We start from the raw sequence: 17795 nt of genomic DNA on the forward strand, positions 1-17795 counted from the left end.
ACCAACCGTAGAATCATATGATACTCAACTCATCTCAACTATCTTAGCGTCTATACTCAAACTCTGAGTCTTACTCAGTTTGTTATTGCCTTGGATGGGTAAATCACCTTTCTTGGAATTCTCCATGTTGAACCATTACAAAACCTTGTCTAAGTAGGTACTTTGACTAAGTCTAATTATTCTCTTACTCTTGTATCTCAATATCCTTATTTCCAGAATATATGCAACTTCTCGGAGGTCATTCATACTTAAACACTTCCCAAGATAGGATTTAACCTCCTGCAAGGTTGGGATGTCATTTCCTATGAGAAGTATGTCATCCACATACAACACCAGAAAGCTAACTATACTCCCACTAGCCTTGACATGCGCATAGTGTTGGATTAATGTCTAAGTCCATAACTATAATTGGTAAGACTTGACCCGACCCGGCATGGTCCATTTGGGTTGCATGGCATCATGCACTTGGATAGACTATAATGAGAGAAATAAGACACTTATGGTTATTAATATATTATAAGTTCTAGTATATTAATAATAAGAATAATAAGATTATTTAATTAGTATTGATCAAGAATTAATCTAGGATTAATTAAGTGATCAAAAGAAGACTAATTAAATATATGGGTTGATTGTGTAAATCATCCATACTTATATAGTGGGCTAATGCTCCATGGATTATCTAGTTGGGCCAAAACCCATATGATGCTCCATGGATGCTCCATGGTGTATTTGAACCCATGGATCCAAGGAAATGGAAAGTCATGACAATTAGGGTTTACCCTAATTGTAACACTATATAAAGATATTATTCTTCCCAAAATCGGTCACTAGATTATTCTAGAGAGGGCTAACCGATTTTATGAAGTGTAGAATCCTCTCAAGTTATTCCAAGTGTATTTGGTGTTGTGTGAACCATTTGAGGTGTCACACTTGGGGCACTAAGCACTCAAGCTTCATGAAGACAAGCACTATCAAAGAGGTATGTATTCTATCTTGTTATATCCATTATTTTGTATGCTAGATTAGGATAATACCTTGGATGTTCATATTTGCATGTATAATAGAGAAAACATAGATCCAAGGTATTTAGGGTTGCATGTACACTTAGGAGTGTTAGAATGCCCATAACCCAACAGTGGTATCAGAGCCTAGGCTTGTTTTCTTGTTATACCTGCAATAGAAGCTGAAAAATCGAGTTTTGGTGCTGTCAGCCCAGCTGACTCGCCGAGTCCATGAAGGGACTCGACGAGTCCAAGGCAAAATGCATCCAACTCGCCGAGTTGAGTTCATGCACTCGACAAGTTGGACCCCAGACAGCATATCTTCGAGGTTTTTGGCTAGAAATGGACTAGGAACATTACCCTAAGTTGTTTTGAACTTATAAACTTGTTTTTAAATGTGGTAATGTTCATGCTAATCCATTTTCAAGATAATTGTCAATAGATTCATGTTTTGTATTAGTTTAAAGGTTAGACTAATTACATGAAAAAGTTTGATTTGAATTATCTTGTTCTTATGAGTTGCTTAGATTAATAGAAAAGTTGAGTGAAAAAGTTGTTTTCAATCCAAATTAATCTAAGACTTGAGTATAAAATGTGTTTGTGTAACTTATCCTTAAGTTACATGAAGAGTCACATTAAAGACTCATAAAACTCATAAAGTTGGCAAAGGTTACAAAAAAGATGAAGAGTCTTGTCCTTAAGTTATGGAGGTTCAAGAGTCACTTCATTAATAAATAAATAAATAAAATATGTAACCTTAATTAATTCCATAAGTTATAAAATAAAGAAAAGATTAATTCTTTATTAGTTTAAAGTCTTCCATAATTTGTCCACAAGTTATGGAACTTGAAGAGTTTTTGGATTAAAACTACTATAAATACATAAGTTATGGAATTAATTAGTTTTGAATAGTTTCAAAACTTGCCCTCAAGTTTTGGAATTTGTAAAGTTTTCTCTTATGAATACTTTAATTCCAAGTTAGCCCTTAGAATTTTAAAAGTTAAAATTCAACCCTTATACTTTATAATATTATAAGTTAATAATATATATGTATAAGAGTAAAGTCGGTCTTACCGCTAGTACGCCTCATTCACGAAGCCGGTCTATAAGGTGGGTATAAGGTTGTTTCCTATAAAATGGCAATTTAATGGGTGTTCACTCTCACCCACCGCTCGCTTGACTGGTGGAGGGTCGTTAGCCGAACGGGTTTGACATGACTATAATTCTCCCTTCATTAAAAGTATTAATGATAAATACTAAGTAACTAAACTTTTAATAATACCCAATCTTAGTTACTTAGAAAAATGTGAATAAGGTGCTAATCCACGAAATTACACTTTGCACTTTGTTTGAGTCGGTTAGTGGAGCGCGTGTGGTTAACCGGCACACTAACTCGTATTTAACAAGGTAGGCAAAGGGTAACTTAATGTTTATCATAGTATCGATGGAGCGTGTGTGGTTAACCGGCAAATCGATTGAGGGATAAACACTTAAGGGTACCCAGTAATTTGCATGGTTACTTCACACCTTGTTTTGTGATCCTCGGCATCCCAGTCACAAAACCTGAAGGGCACAATCGAGATTGAAACATGCCATTGAACAGTTCAATGAATCTCAAAAGATCTAGGAGTTTCAAAACCAATTAAAACCTAATAATACATTTCGTTTATCTTGGTGGAAATTGGTGAATCGTCATTCACCTACCTTCAAATTGTTTTATAGCTTGGATTACGGCATACCTCTTCTAAGTTATAAAATAGTTTGTTGGGTCCTAGCCTTAATATTTTCATATTGGGTGTCATATTAAGGACTCAAAGATCAATTATCTTGAATATCTACCATAACATGTCTGGTTTAGAAATTTATGATCTTCCCAAATCTCTTGAAACAAGCATTCCTAATGAAGATGATGTCCCATGGATATCATACTTCTTTCTCATCCTCCAAATTATTCTCCCTACCCCACAAGTTCTTTAAAAGTTTAAGGTCACTCGAACCCTATTGGCAAGACAAGGTCTAGGTGTGATCACATCTTGGAGATGTAGACACATATTGACAAGCCGGGAGAGTTGGGTGTCAATATCTTGAGAAAGTTGGTGGTTCAATCACTTTCTAAGTCACATAGTGAGTTCCTTTGGGACACCTATGAAATAGACTATGACAAGACCCTTAATGATCTTATCTATTGTTAAGATCAACTTCCTGAAACTTTATGGACATTGACAATGCTGATACTGGAAATACAGAAAAAGCATTCTCTTCCTAATGGAAAGGGATCGGCCATAGTCAACTCGGTTGAACAAATGGTAAAGAGAAAAACTAAGTCTGTAATAGTCCTGTGTACCATTATCAAAGGGTCCATATGTTTATATTGCCAAAGTAAGGGTCATTAGTTGCGAAGCTGCCTAATTTACCTAAGGATGTTAAAGTCAATAAGATTGACTCTACTTCAGGTAAAAGTCCACAAATCTAACTCTGTTAAGTTTCTATTCTGAGATTCCTGATACATGTTGTGACTGGGTCACATGGTAATGTTTTAAGAATCAAAGAAAAGTAAAGGAACTTAAAGAAAGAATATGCTGAATCTGATCGCATAGATGGATTTCTATCGCGTAGTTTGAAAAATCGGATTCTTGAGCTACTTCTTAGGAGTTATGAGATATTGTTTAGGAATAGATAACAACAAGTTTTCATATGGATTGTAAGGATAAGTTTTTCCGCATAGTTTTAAAATAAAAGAAAATTTTTGATTTTATTTATTTTAAAATATCCTTACAATGGCATTTGAGGAAAAATTGTTGCTTATATGATTCCATGAATAGCAAAAGTGGAAGTATGAAATTGATTCCTTCATTTGTGGTAATGTCTAAATTTACCAAATAAGGAAAGATTCTCATCACCCAAGTCTCAATTGGACCGGGACTTGGAATCATGCAAGTTGTATAGCATGATGAATGAGAACTTTTCAAGCATTGGAAAAAAAAATTAAGACTAATTACTTATTCACATGGATGTGTGAGTCAAGTAATGGACTAAGGGATCGAATACATAGTCATGTGCACTGATTCAGTCCACCACAAAAGATATAAGGCTATTCGTCATATTTTACTAGAGTTCAGTAAATGTGATTATACTTACAAGCTTAAGTGTAACTCTGAGACATTGGAAAAGGTTCCAATGCATAGCAGAGCGGATAAGAAGAATCAAATTAGGCAGAAGGATAAAAGGTTCTCAAATCTGAAAACATGGGAGAGTACTTTAGTATCAGTTTTGTGATCGTCTTAATGATTAAGAAACCATATCAAAATTAGTTCTCTAAGGAAGTCTTAGTGCATTCTTATGACTAAGAAGAAGGGATCTTGAATTGTTGAAATGGTTAAATCAAGAAGATGAGTCATACTTCGTTCCAATACAAGTCTTAGAGTCATACTCCAAGATTGTAATTTGAGTGACATGTCTTAAATAAGGTTTAAAACACTTGACAAATGTAAGAGTAAAAGTTTTCTACTCTTGTACATTTGAAATTGGTAAGTTGTGATGTTTTGGATAAAACAAAGACCAACTTCGGCCAATTGTGTGAAGTGTTTGTCTTGATTAGAATCCACACTATCTCTTGGATGTTTGACAAGGGAGTCTTATAGGTCAAGAGGACAGTGGGAGTCTTAAAGGTCTTGAAATTCTCAAGAACTAATCAAGAATGAAACCTAAAGTTCTTCACTAGCACACGACTTAAGGTTTATAACCTATCGTGTTGACATATTATGTGCCCATTCCAGTTAAAGTTGGCTTTGCATATGAGTTCTTAGAGCTCTCAATGTGTTGCACAACAACTTGGAAGCAATGGTAGGCCCTTGAGCTGCCAGGTGGCAAGAAATTAAGATTGAGTTCAGTCCATATGAGTTTGGATTTGTCATTATCCTTGTCTTGTGACTATGGTTATGACAATTCACATGGATAAGAACACATACACCATTAAATCTAAGTGTCATAAGGTTTCTCTCCGATTCATGAAAATGATGGTGAGGAAACACTTTGACTAAGTAGATTTTAGCTAGATAGCAATTGTGATGTTTGCATTCTCAAAGTCGTTAGTGGAGCGTGTGTGGTTTACCGGCACACTAACTTGGACTTGTGAGAAATGGCAAAGGTCAAAACGATCAAGACTATGATTACGGCATCCCTTTTCATAGTTCTTAAAATTGTTTTGACACACCCATGAGCTATCTAAGGGAAGGTGTATGTTTTTGATAAAGTCTTATCAAAACAATCTAGTATCAGAAATCTGAACTTTGGTAAGAAAGTCAATAAAGTATTGATTTCTAGAAGTCGAGCCTTCTGAGTATATGTCAAAGCTAGTGGGAGCATAAGTGTTATGCTAATAATCATCATGTTAGTGGGAGCATGATAATTACGATAAGTATTGCAAGCTAGCAATGTTAATTATAGAAAACAAAAGGTTTCAATTGGGAAAAAGTTGTTTTGCTATAATTAAGGGAGAGGAAATTATACTTCATCTCAAATCTATAAGCTTAGATCGTGAGGTTTTAATCATTTAGTCAAGGATATATATGAATTTCATGTTGGAATGGCTCAACATAAGGAAATTCTGTATATGGGTCCATTATTTGCGTTCTTAATTTCGATTATGATTACGGCATCCCTTTTCATAATCTGAATTATGAGAACTTGGCAAATTGAAATGGAAATGTTATAGCAAAAGACTGGTTTAGTCTTTATGTGAGACATCATGGATCGTGTCCCATATGCTTCGGATATAGGACCGATTACATGTGCTATATTCATCCTTTCTAAAATTTTCCAAATGCCTAGGGCACTAAGAAGGGAAAAGGTTTAGAACTGGATATGACTAAAAGGATTAAACAATTGTCGAGGACAATCTAAGGTTTACCAAAGATTGGTTGCTCAAGGACAGTTAGAAGTATAGTGATAATTCTGGAAGGACCATATTGACATAATCTGTAAGGAGGCAACTCTTGTTCAGAAGTGATAGTCGAAATGGAATCTGGAAATGTTTCAAAGTTAGAATTTTCAATCTGTGTAAGATTAAGGAAACTTAATGCAAGAAGGATGGTTCCAAGGACTTGATCTCCTTTGGAATGCTCTGTAATGATTGTTGTTAAGTCTTTCTGACTTTGTGCATAATCATTACAAGAGGTTCGATGCATATAAGTTTAGAATCTAACAGATTTCAGTAAATGACATGAATTTGGAATTCTTGCATTTGCAGTAAGGATTTGGGAGTGTGAAAAAAGAATCATTGAAGTTATGTTCATTTGATCTAGTTCACAAAGTAAAGATCATAGACAAACATAGTATGCATACTTGGTGTATGGCATGACTAGTGTTTAGAAAAACATAGTGTGCATGCTTGGAGCATGGGACAACTATTGTTTTTAAATTCAAGAATAATGTTGATAGCTGAAACAATATACAATGAATAATGTGTAATCATATGGTGATAAATAAAAGGAGTTTTATTTATATTCATAAGTTCTGAGACCATATTAGATTCAATTATTATTGTGTTTCACTTTGCATGTTTTGACTTCCCGAATAAACTAGGTTATTCTTCCGGAATGACTAAGTTATTCAAACCATCCACAGTCGGTCATATGTTGGAAGTAGATATGAATCAAGACTGTCATGGGTTGGCTTGTAGAGGTCTAAGATGTTGGAAAAAGGGCTACAACACTCATGAGTGCTCATAAGTTCTGAGTATTGGATTCAACCCGCGCTCATTGGAATCACTTCATGGATTTTATCACGAGTGATCATGAGACGATAATATCTTATATTCTTCAAACCTAGAGATATGAGTTGTTACTATGAGTTGGTTGTATATTGATTGCACGAAACTGCATTTGGTAACTCGGTGCTATAAAACGTGCCTTTGTGTATGATTCAACAAGTAGTAGAACAAGCCATATGAGTCGAAGTTTATCCATTCCTTTTACCTTCGGGATGAAAGCGATATCTGTGGGCCCCTCGATGATTTGATGATGACAAATGGAAGTGCTCGGCCGGGCCAGGACTAATTTGATTTGTTCAATTAGTCAGTCGTCATAAATCGGAAATCGGGAAACAACAAATGGACAGAGAGAATGATTATAATCCATGTCTCAGTCTATATGATATCTAGAATGGAGGAATATATGATCCCTTATCTAATGGACAAGTCGTTGACAAAAATCAGAGTTCATCTACAAGGTCAGAGTTCGACAGAAGCTTTTGAGAGCTACGATTGCTAGTTGGTTCCTGAAGTCATACGCAATAATAGTTTTAGACTTATCCAAGTGGGAGACTGTTGGATTAATGTCTAAGTCCATAACTATAATTGGTAAGACTTGACCCGACCCGGCATGGTCCATTTGGGTTGCATGGCATCATGCACTTGGATAGACTATAATGAGAGAAATAAGACACTTATGGTTATTAATATATTATAAGTTCTAGTATATTAATAATAAGAATAATAAGATTATTTAATTAGTATTGATCAAGAATTAATCTAGGATTAATTAAGTGATCAAAAGAAGACTAATTGAATATATGGGTTGATTGTGTAAATCATCCATACTTATATAGTGGGCTAATGCTCCATGGATTATCTAGTTGGGCCAAAACCCATATGATGCTCCATGGATGCTCCATGGTGTATTTGAACCCATGGATCCAAGGAAATGGAAAGTCATGACAATTAGGGTTTACCCTAATTGTAACACTATATAAAGATATTATTCTTCCCAAAATCGGTCACTAGATTATTCTAGAGAGGGCTAACCGATTTTATGAAGTGTAGAATCCTCTCAAGTTATTCCAAGTGTATTTGGTGTTGTGTGAACCATTTGAGGTGTCACACTTGGGGCACTAAGCACTCAAGCTTCATGAAGACAAGCACTATCAAAGAGGTATGTATTCTATCTTGTTATATCCATTATTTTGTATGCTAGATTAGGATAATACCTTGGATGTTCATATTTGCATGTATAATAGAGAAAACATAGATCCAAGGTATTTAGGGTTGCATGTACACTTAGGAGTGTTAGAATGCCCATAACCCAACACATAGGGTACATTGTGAGATGCTTGTTTCAATCCATAAATCGATTTCTCAAGCTTACACACTCTATTAGGGTACATTGCATTAACAAAAACCCTCTGGCTGACTAATGTAAACATCTTCAGCCAACTTCCCATTGAGGAAAGCAGTTTTGACATCCGTTTTCCATATTTCATAATCATGAAATGCAACTATGGCTAGACTAACTCTAATAGATTTAATCTTCACTACTGTCAAGAAGGTCTCATCATAGTAAACTCCTGGAGTTTGAGTAAACCCTTCGCAACCAGTCGCACCTTATATGTCTGTGCTTTCCCATCCATATCGGTCTTCTTCTTGAAGATCCACTTGCACCCGACTGTCTTTCGACCAGGTACGTTGTCAACCAAGTTCCAAACTTGATTCTCATACATTGACTGAGTCTCGCTTTTCATCGCCTCTTTCCATTTTCTAGACTAGGGGCTTGCCATGGCTTCCTTGTAGTTGTTAGCTTCATCAAAATTTACCCGTCTTCTATCAATGATAAATATATCACCCTCAGATGTTATATGGAAACCACATAACAAAGGCATAACACTGACTCTACTTGAACGCATCAAAGGTACAGACTCGTCAAGTGGTTCAACAAGAGTTTCATCCTCAGGTTGATTGATAGTGTTTGAGGTTCCTTAACCAATTGACTCCTGAAGCTCTTCAAGGTCAATTTTCCTACCACTATCCCTTTGGCATATGAGTTCTATCTCGTGACAGAATCCTCTCCTTGCAACGAATAAAACATTTCCACTCGGTCTATAGAAGAGATATCCAAAGGACTTTTGCGGGTAGCCGATGAAAATACAATGCTCACTGCAAGGTTCAAGCTTGTCGTGAGTCTTGCATCTCATGAAAACCTTGAAACCCCAAACCTTGATATGTGCTAACGAGGGAACTTTCCCTGTCTACATATCGTGAGGTGTTTTTGCAACCTTCTTAGTTTGGACTAGATTAAGGATATGGGAAATAGTCTCTAAGGCATACCCACAAAATGAGATAGGTAACAAAGCTCAACTCATAATGGCACGAACCATGTCCAACAAGTTTTGATTGCGCCTCTCAGCTACTCCATTAAGTTGTGGTGTCCTAGGTGCCATCAACTATGAAACAATTCCACATTCCTTAAGATAGTCAAGGAACTCGATACTAAGATACTCACCAGCACGATCAGATCAGAGCACCTTTATCTTCCTGCCCAACTGATTCTCCACTTCTTGCATAAACTCTTTGAACTTTTCAGAGTTTTCTGACTTATGCTTGATTAAGTAGGTATGTCCATATTGGCTATAATCATCAGTAAATGTCACATAGAAGCGGTTAGAATCTCTTGTGGCAGTTCTTAAGGGTCCACACACATCTGTGAGTATGAGGTCCAACAAACCCTCACCTCTTTTACAAGTACCAGTGAAGGGTGACTTGGTCATCTTTCCAAGAAAACAAGATTCATAAGTGTCATCCGACTTTAAGTTGATTGACTCCAAGACTCCATCCTTTTAGAGTTCGCATATGAACTTCTTGTTGACATGTCCATGACGACAATGCCAAAAGCATGCCTTATCCAAAACATTTGACGAATCGATGTGCAATATATTGTTTCCTTAGTTGTCTACAACCAACACAATTTCATATACACCATTACAAGGAAATGCTTAAAAATAAAATACACCATTATAAAAAGTATTAATAGCACCAATTTCATTATCAGATGAAAAACTAAAACCTTGTTTTCACAAACAATGTAAGGAAACAATATTTCACGCCATGTCAGACGAGTAGCAACAATTATTCAAATCTAATTCTAACCCACTACCAAGAATGAAATAATAAACTCTAATGCTCCACATCCCTATTCCCCATGATCAAGTTCATCTTCCCATGCTCCACATCCCTACTTCTTTTTAGTCCCTGCAAATTAGAACAAATGTGAAATCCACAACCTGTATCAAGGACCCAAGAACAAGAATGTGATGAGTTATTAGATAGAATATAGTAAATACCTGCATGGGTGGGCTTAACCATCCTATCCTTGACATCCTTCAAGTATATGGGACAAATTCGCTTCCAGTGCCCTTTTCATGACAATAGAAACACTCTACTTCCTTAGTAATGGTAGAGGGAGCAGCAGAACCACCTTTGGCTCCACTTATGTAGGATCCATCAAGAGACTTTCCCTTGTGACTCTTAGAAGGAGCCTTCCTCTTTTTCCCTTTCCCTTATCCAATTTCCCGAACAGGGGCAGTAGTTGTAGGAGTAGGAACAACATTTTTACCTTTGAGACTACTTTCACCAGTCCTAAAAAGTCATTAAAGCTTGCTAAGAGTGACCTCCTCCTTGTTCATATGCTAGGTCATATGAAACTGATCATAACAGGGACGTAAATAGTGTAGAATGATATATGTGGCCAACTTTTCATCGAAGTAGACATTCAACTTCAGCAAGCGGTCCACAAACCTTTGCATTTTCTACAAGTGGGCTATGATGGACTCTCCATCCTTCATTCTTTGTTGTTATCATGGAGGCGATAAATTCATACCTCTCTTGTCGAGAAATCTGATGATACCTTTCCATCAAGTCTCGGTGCATCTCAAAAGAGTAATAGTCCTCATAGGACTTTTGGAGTTCAGTTGTCATAGTCGCCAACATGATACAATACACCTTAGTGACATCCTTCTCATGAGTCCTATACTCAACAATCTCCTTACGAGTAGCAGACAACTCATCAATTTCTTGTCCTTGTAACGAGTAACCATCCTAATGTTGTTGATCCAATCATTGAAGTTGGAACCATCAAAGATAACTCTCCCACAAAAGTTCATTAGGGAGAAAGAGCAAGTAGGGTTTAATCCAGAAGTAGTGTTGGAAGACATCTGAAAAAGAAAGACAAAGTTTAGATTAGATAATAGTTCTTAATATAATACCCAAATGAAATATTAAGGCTAGGAGCCAACACAATATCTTACAATTCGGAAGAGGGATGTTGTAATCCAATTGCAAAATATTTGAAGTTAGGTAAATGACTATTTAGCAATTACCACCATGAAAAATGAAATTTATTCTTATGTTTTAATTGGATTGAAATTCCTATATTCTTTTGAGATTCATTGAACTTTTTAATGGCATGTTTAAATCTCGATTATGCCCTTCAAGTTTTTGACTGGGATACCGAGGATCACAAACAAGGTGTGAATAACCATGAAAATGTGTTTGATACTCTTGATGTCATATATCACCTAATCAATGTGCCAGTTAACACACTCCATTGATCTATGATAAACATCAAGCCACCCTTTTCCACCCTTACTAGTCCATGTTAGTGTGCTTGTTAACCACACACGCTCTACTAACGACTTAGCAAGGTGCAAAATGCAATTTCATGGATTAGCATCGATTTCACATTTTTCCTAAAGTAACTAAGACTGGGAATTTAATAAAAGTTTAGTTACATTATAAGTATCATCATACTTTTAACAAGAATTAATATCATATCCTACCCGTTCAGCTAATGACACTCCACCAGTCTAGGAAGCGGTAGTGAAAGTGGAAACCCATTAAACCACCATTTTATAGGCCTTAACCTTATACCACCCCTATAGATTGGTTTTGTGAATGAGACCTACTAACTGTAAGATTGACATGCCTTTCATACACACACACACACACACATATATATATATATATATATATATATATATATATATATATATATATATATTAAACTTTCAATATTATAATAGTATAAGGGTTGAATTTAACTTTTAAAATTCTAGGGTTTGGAATTAAAGTATTCGTAAGTGTGACTTTACAAATTCCAAAACTTGAGGGCAAGTTTTGAAACTCTTCAAAACTTTTGGTTTCCATGACATATGAGTTTAACTAGATCATAGATAAATTATTTGATAATTTTTTTAGTTAAAATGTTGATCTAAGTGCCTTTAATGAATTCCATAACTTGTTACGCATGAAATAAAATAACGTGTAGTGTCATCTCTGATAAGTAGAAACAATTATTCAAATCTAAAGAAAACCCATTAGTAAGCACTAAGTTATAAAATTCAATCTTGGTAATAGGTGAATGACGATTTATCAATTTCACCATGAAAAACAAAATTTTAGTGAATTAGTTTTTAAATGGAATTCCTAGATCTTTTAAAAATACATTAAACTATTCAATGGCATGTTTAATCTCGATTATGCTCTTTGAATTTTGACTGGGATACCGAGGATCACAAACTAAAGGTTTTTTTTTATCGCTATAACACTCCTATGGTGCACATGCAACCCTAGATGCTTTGGATCTATGTTTTCTCTAATTATACCTGCATTTTCCATTTCCAAAGCATACATCCTAACTATCATACAATAGATTATATACAATACAAAATTCATAGTTAGATGAATACATCTTGATGTAGTTGTAGTGTTTGGACTTCGAAAGCTTTAGCACCTCAAGTATGATGCCTCTAATGTGGCACAAACTCCAAATGAAAGATGAGGCTTGAGAGAATAAGCTAGTTAGCACAAAATCTATATCAAACTCTTAGAATGATAGAGGTAACAAATTTTGCCTCTACGGGATCCCTTTTATATTGTAACAAATGCTAGGGTTACATCTTTGCAATTCCTAATGACGTCTCATATTACTTAGGCTCCATGGGTTAAACCTCCATGGACTATCCATGGACTATCACATTGGTTTAGACCATCCTAAATAACCATGGATCATTGTCCCACACTATAAGAATCATTGATTTACTTAATCACTCCACGTATATTTAATTAGTCTCTTTTGATCACAAAATTAATTCCATATTAATTCTTGGTCAATACTTATTAAATAATATGATTTCATATTAGTATATTATGCTTTTAGTATATTAATAAATCATAAATAACCTTATTCTCAAAAGTCCATCCTATTAAATTGCGCTCATGAAGGCAACCCATAAGGACCATGCTACTATCGGATCAAGTACATAACAATTATAGTTATGGAATTAGACACCTTATCCAACACAAAGAAGATGTGAATAACTATACAAACTAACTTGGTACTCTCGATCACATTTATCACCTAATTATTGTGTTCGTTAGCCACACACACTCCATTAAGCAATGATAATTTATGAGACACTCATTGCCACCCTTTGTTAGTCCATATTAGTGTGTCGGTTAATAACACACGCTCCACTAATGACTTTTATAAAGTGCAATGTGGAATTTCATTAGAATTAAGTGTTCTATCTAACCCGTTCGCCTAACGACCCTCCAGCAATCAAGGGAGTGGTGGTTAAGAGTGGATACCCAATGACGGTCATTTTATAGGACACTTCCTTAGAATCCCCTTATAGATCGGCTTTGTGAATGAGGCATACTAGCGGTTTGACTAACTTGTGTTATACCTATAGTAAATATTAAACTTTTAATGTTACATATAGTATAAGGTGTATTTTAAACATTTCAAAATACTAAGGTTTATAATCTTTTGAATTTTTGAAATTAAAAACAATTTTAATTAAATTTAAAAGAAATTAATTTAATAATTATCTTAATTAAACCTTTTAATTAATTTATTAAATCCAATAACGATTAGCCAATTAAATTAATCAAATAATTTAACCTAATCACTCCCCCTATATTTCGGAATTTTGGGATGATCTTATAAAAACATTGTAATTATCTTAATAAACAAGTAACAAGCTAATTAAAAAAAATCACAGCAAAACCCTAACTTCCATAATCTAAAAAATCTTGGCGAGGAAGGCAAGGTTTTCAATCCTTTCCATATTTTCTAAAATCTTTAGGGTTAGGAAATCCCAAATTTTCAAAATTAGGAGGCCAAAAAAAATGTTTAAAACCTTTAGGCAAAATTTTCAAATTATGGTTAGGAAACCCTAATTTGCAAAAACCCTAATTCCAATGGGTTTAATTGCCATAAACCCTAATTGTCAAGTTCAACCAATTGCATCATATTCAATAGAAAACAATCGTAGGCTCTGATACCACTGATGGGTTCTCAGCATAACAACTTGTAACACCCAGACAAGCGTTTTAAACAATCTACTCATTGAGTTGAGAGCCCTTAACTTGGCGAGTAGGTATGCCAGAGTGAAACCCTGATTTCGGGGTTTCGCACCCTATTTAAGAATCTTAATCCCCGAGTTATGGCCTCATTTCCAGCCTCCAAGTCCCAAACCCTAATCCAAGAAAGCCTAGAGCCTTGTGTGAGCTTATGAGTCATTTTTAAGTGATCTTTGTGTGACTTGAATCTTGTAGAAGAAGAGGAAGCTAGAGAGTTCCAGGAGAAGATTATAGATCCAGAAGAAACATCTCATCCCCTTCATTTTCTGGTAAGAAAGTCCCAACCTTGCTTAGTAGCTCGATAGATATCCTTCTTTTACTTTATGGGGGGGGGGGGTCTAAGAAGCATAGACCTTGGGATATGGACGTCCTAAGTGATCTACCTTTTAGATCAGAGGTCTAAAAGGGGTTTCATGGAATAAAGGTGCAAACATTATAACCATGGAAGCTCTATGCAAGGTTGAAGGTTTTTTATGGCCTTTAAAGCCCCAAAGGCCATGCATGGAAGGAAAGTTTGAGACTTTACATGTTCATTTGGTGTCGAGGACCAAAATCTCGGTTTTCATGCTTTGGTTTAGAGTATTATGGCTTTTGGACAAAGATATATGCCCTAAAGAACTATGGTTTGAGCTGAACCCATTAAGAAGGACTATTAGCAGGTAAAGTTTGAAACTTTACCTTTAGGTGGGCACTTTCAGTATGTAGATGAAGTATGGTGTTTGAATCTAGAGAGTAAAGGCTTAATCTTTTCAGATGGACCAAACAGACAAAGGGACTTAGCGAGTCCAAAGAGGGACTCGTTGAGTTGAGTCGAGCTTTTCCGATTCTGGACAGGGCATAACTCGATGAGCGTGAAGAGGGAATTGACGAGTTGACTCGTTCTAGCACGACTTTGAGTAGCAAGGGAACTCAGCAAGTCAGGAGGATGATTTGACGAGTTGAGTCAATTGGGAGTGTTGAGTATGACTGGACGTTGATGTTGACCTTGACCCTAACTTTGACCAACGTTGAACGTGGTGGGGGGTTATGAAGGATAAAAACGATTCAAGAGGGTTGAGTAGAGTCCATACTTGGACAAGAGTATGTGAGAGGTGGAATGGCTTCTACCCTAGTAAGGACCTATGGTTAACTTATAAGACTCCCGGACTTATCTAATTTGTATGATGATCAATAGCTCGGTGAGTCGAGAGATCAATAGTTTGGGGATCTATCTGCGAGTAGCAAGAGGTCTATTCATGAGATACTACAGTCAGCTTGTGTGGTGATTTTTCTCCTATAGGAATGGGTTGAAGGCACCAACGTCGGCCCATGTAGAGTAGCTAAGTATGGGTTGGGCCCGTATCTTAGTATTATCTGAGTATGTTATGAATGGGTAGATTATGGTATCATCATTTTCTAGACAAAATTCTGATGTCGGGCAGGACCCAAGGAAGGTTATATGTATCTTTCTGAACTACAGCTCGATGTCGGGTGGTACCGATGAAGGAATGGATGTTATTTATACTTGTTGTCTTTGTGATACTTGTATGTGCCTGGTAGGGAGTTGAGTGTGGATGGGGTGTCGTATCTCACAACTAGCTGAGGTTGGACGGGGTTTCATATCTCATTATCAGTAGAGTAGTGGTGGGGCCCATGATAAGCAAGGCCTTAGGAAATAGTATATAGAATTGTGTATGATTCTTTATGTGTTAGAATGATTATATGTAATTGTCTATATGTGTATAGCGGGCGGGGCCCAGTGACAGGCGGGGCCTAGAAGAAACAGATTTGTATACCAAGTTGGACTCGATTTACGGTGGTGCCTGATGCCAGACTCTGTCCAATACGGGGTGGGTCCCAAGGAAGGGGCAGGGCCCAGTTTATGTGATTATGAGATTATGTGAATGGTATGTGGTAGCTTAGGGTGACTCACTAAGCTTCGTGCTTATAGTTTTTAGTGTTGGTTTCAAGTACTTGTAATAGCAAGGGGAAGAGCTCGAGATGACTGTAAGGCACACACCATTTATGCAACCTGGGATGTTTTTACTCTGATATATTTGACAAATGATTATGATGTTTTGAGAATAATGACTTATGAGTGGATGTAATGTTTTCATAACTATGGTTTTATTAATGATTAAGAATGAAAATTTTGGACTGTATTTTTGGGGTGTTTCAAGTTGGTACATGGCCTTGGTTTGAGGGATTCGGGCACACTCTCGGGAGTGTCTGAACTCAAACTGAGGAATTGGTATGAAAATTCAAAAGAAAATCATTTTTTTTATAAAAAGAACTTTGAAAAGAGAAAAGAATTTTAAGAAGAGAAAAAGGGTGTGGTGCATGCAAACAGTCTAGCTCAAGTGAGTACTCCCAAATTAGCCATAGATGTTTATGTTATGATATGTTTATGAGAACTGCATGCTAGATTAGGGATTTGGATCTAGGAAGGATGCCTTATGTGGCTGTTATATGTGTATGAGCTTATAAACTGGATGCTAGTAAAGATTAGTTAGAGATATGATGGCTTGATTATGATATCCTCTATTATGTTTACTCAATGATCGAATGTTCTTGCTTTGTGCTTTTAGGAGTTCTAGTTATCTTTTACTAACTAGTAAATGAATATGTTAAGTTACATATTGCAAGGACTAAATAATTTCAGAAGGTTAAGTCTAGCTATATTTTGCAGCTCTTGTCTGAGTCCAACCGTTGTAGGGTAGGATCTCTCATTCAAAAAATTATCTAGTCTTAGTCATATGTTATGGTATTCACGAGATAGTTACGAGGAGATAGAAAAGACTTCTTATGCAGCTGATGACGGAGAGTGGAAGGTAGTATGGGTCTATACTACTGTAAGCAGAGGATCCATACTCGAATCAAGGAACGTTGAGATGAATCCAGGGAACTCATAGTATATGTGATCCCTCGAGACATGAATAGTATTATAATGTTTGTTATGATGTGTTTATAGAATGGTGGTATTACGTACTAGACTAGTCAGTAGTTTAGGCACCAGTGAGGGGTCAGGATCGTGCTCATAGTCAGGTAGCTTGATGAGAATATGAGAGTTTATTTTAGCTGAGATTACATGTAGCATTTTGGACGAGATTCTTGTGATCTTCGGTACAGTCATGGAGGGTATTTTGGAGATCTTGGACGAGACGTTGGGTGAGTTCCACACCGAGATGGTGACCATGGTAGGGGCACGCACGTTGACATTCAGGGAGTTTAGAGCTCGTGGAGCTCCAGACTATCATGGGGCTAAGGACCCCATTGCTAGCAGCTGGTGGTTGGCAAATGTCACCAACGCCTTTAGTTGTAGCCGATGTCCCAAGGGGGACAAGGTCTGAATCGCCTCCTGTCTTATGAAGGATAGGGCACGTGATTGGTGGGAGGAGGATGGATGCGATGACATGGAGTGACTTGTCGGCCATGTTCATGGCCAAGTTTGCACCAGTGATTGAGGTGCAGCAGTTAGCACAGGAGCTCCAGGACCCCCAACAGACTCCATAGACAGTGGTGGAGATTACCGTCAAATTCAAGGAAGGGCCCTTCTTATTCTATAGTATATAGCAGATGAGGAGATTAAAAAGGCCCGATATCACGAGATGCTGAGGAGC

The sequence above is a fragment of the Lactuca saligna genome, chromosome 1 (assembly GCF_052625555.1).
Source record: "Lactuca saligna cultivar CGN05327 chromosome 1, ASM5262555v1, whole genome shotgun sequence".
In the NCBI taxonomy this organism is placed as follows: Eukaryota; Viridiplantae; Streptophyta; class Magnoliopsida; order Asterales; family Asteraceae; genus Lactuca; species Lactuca saligna.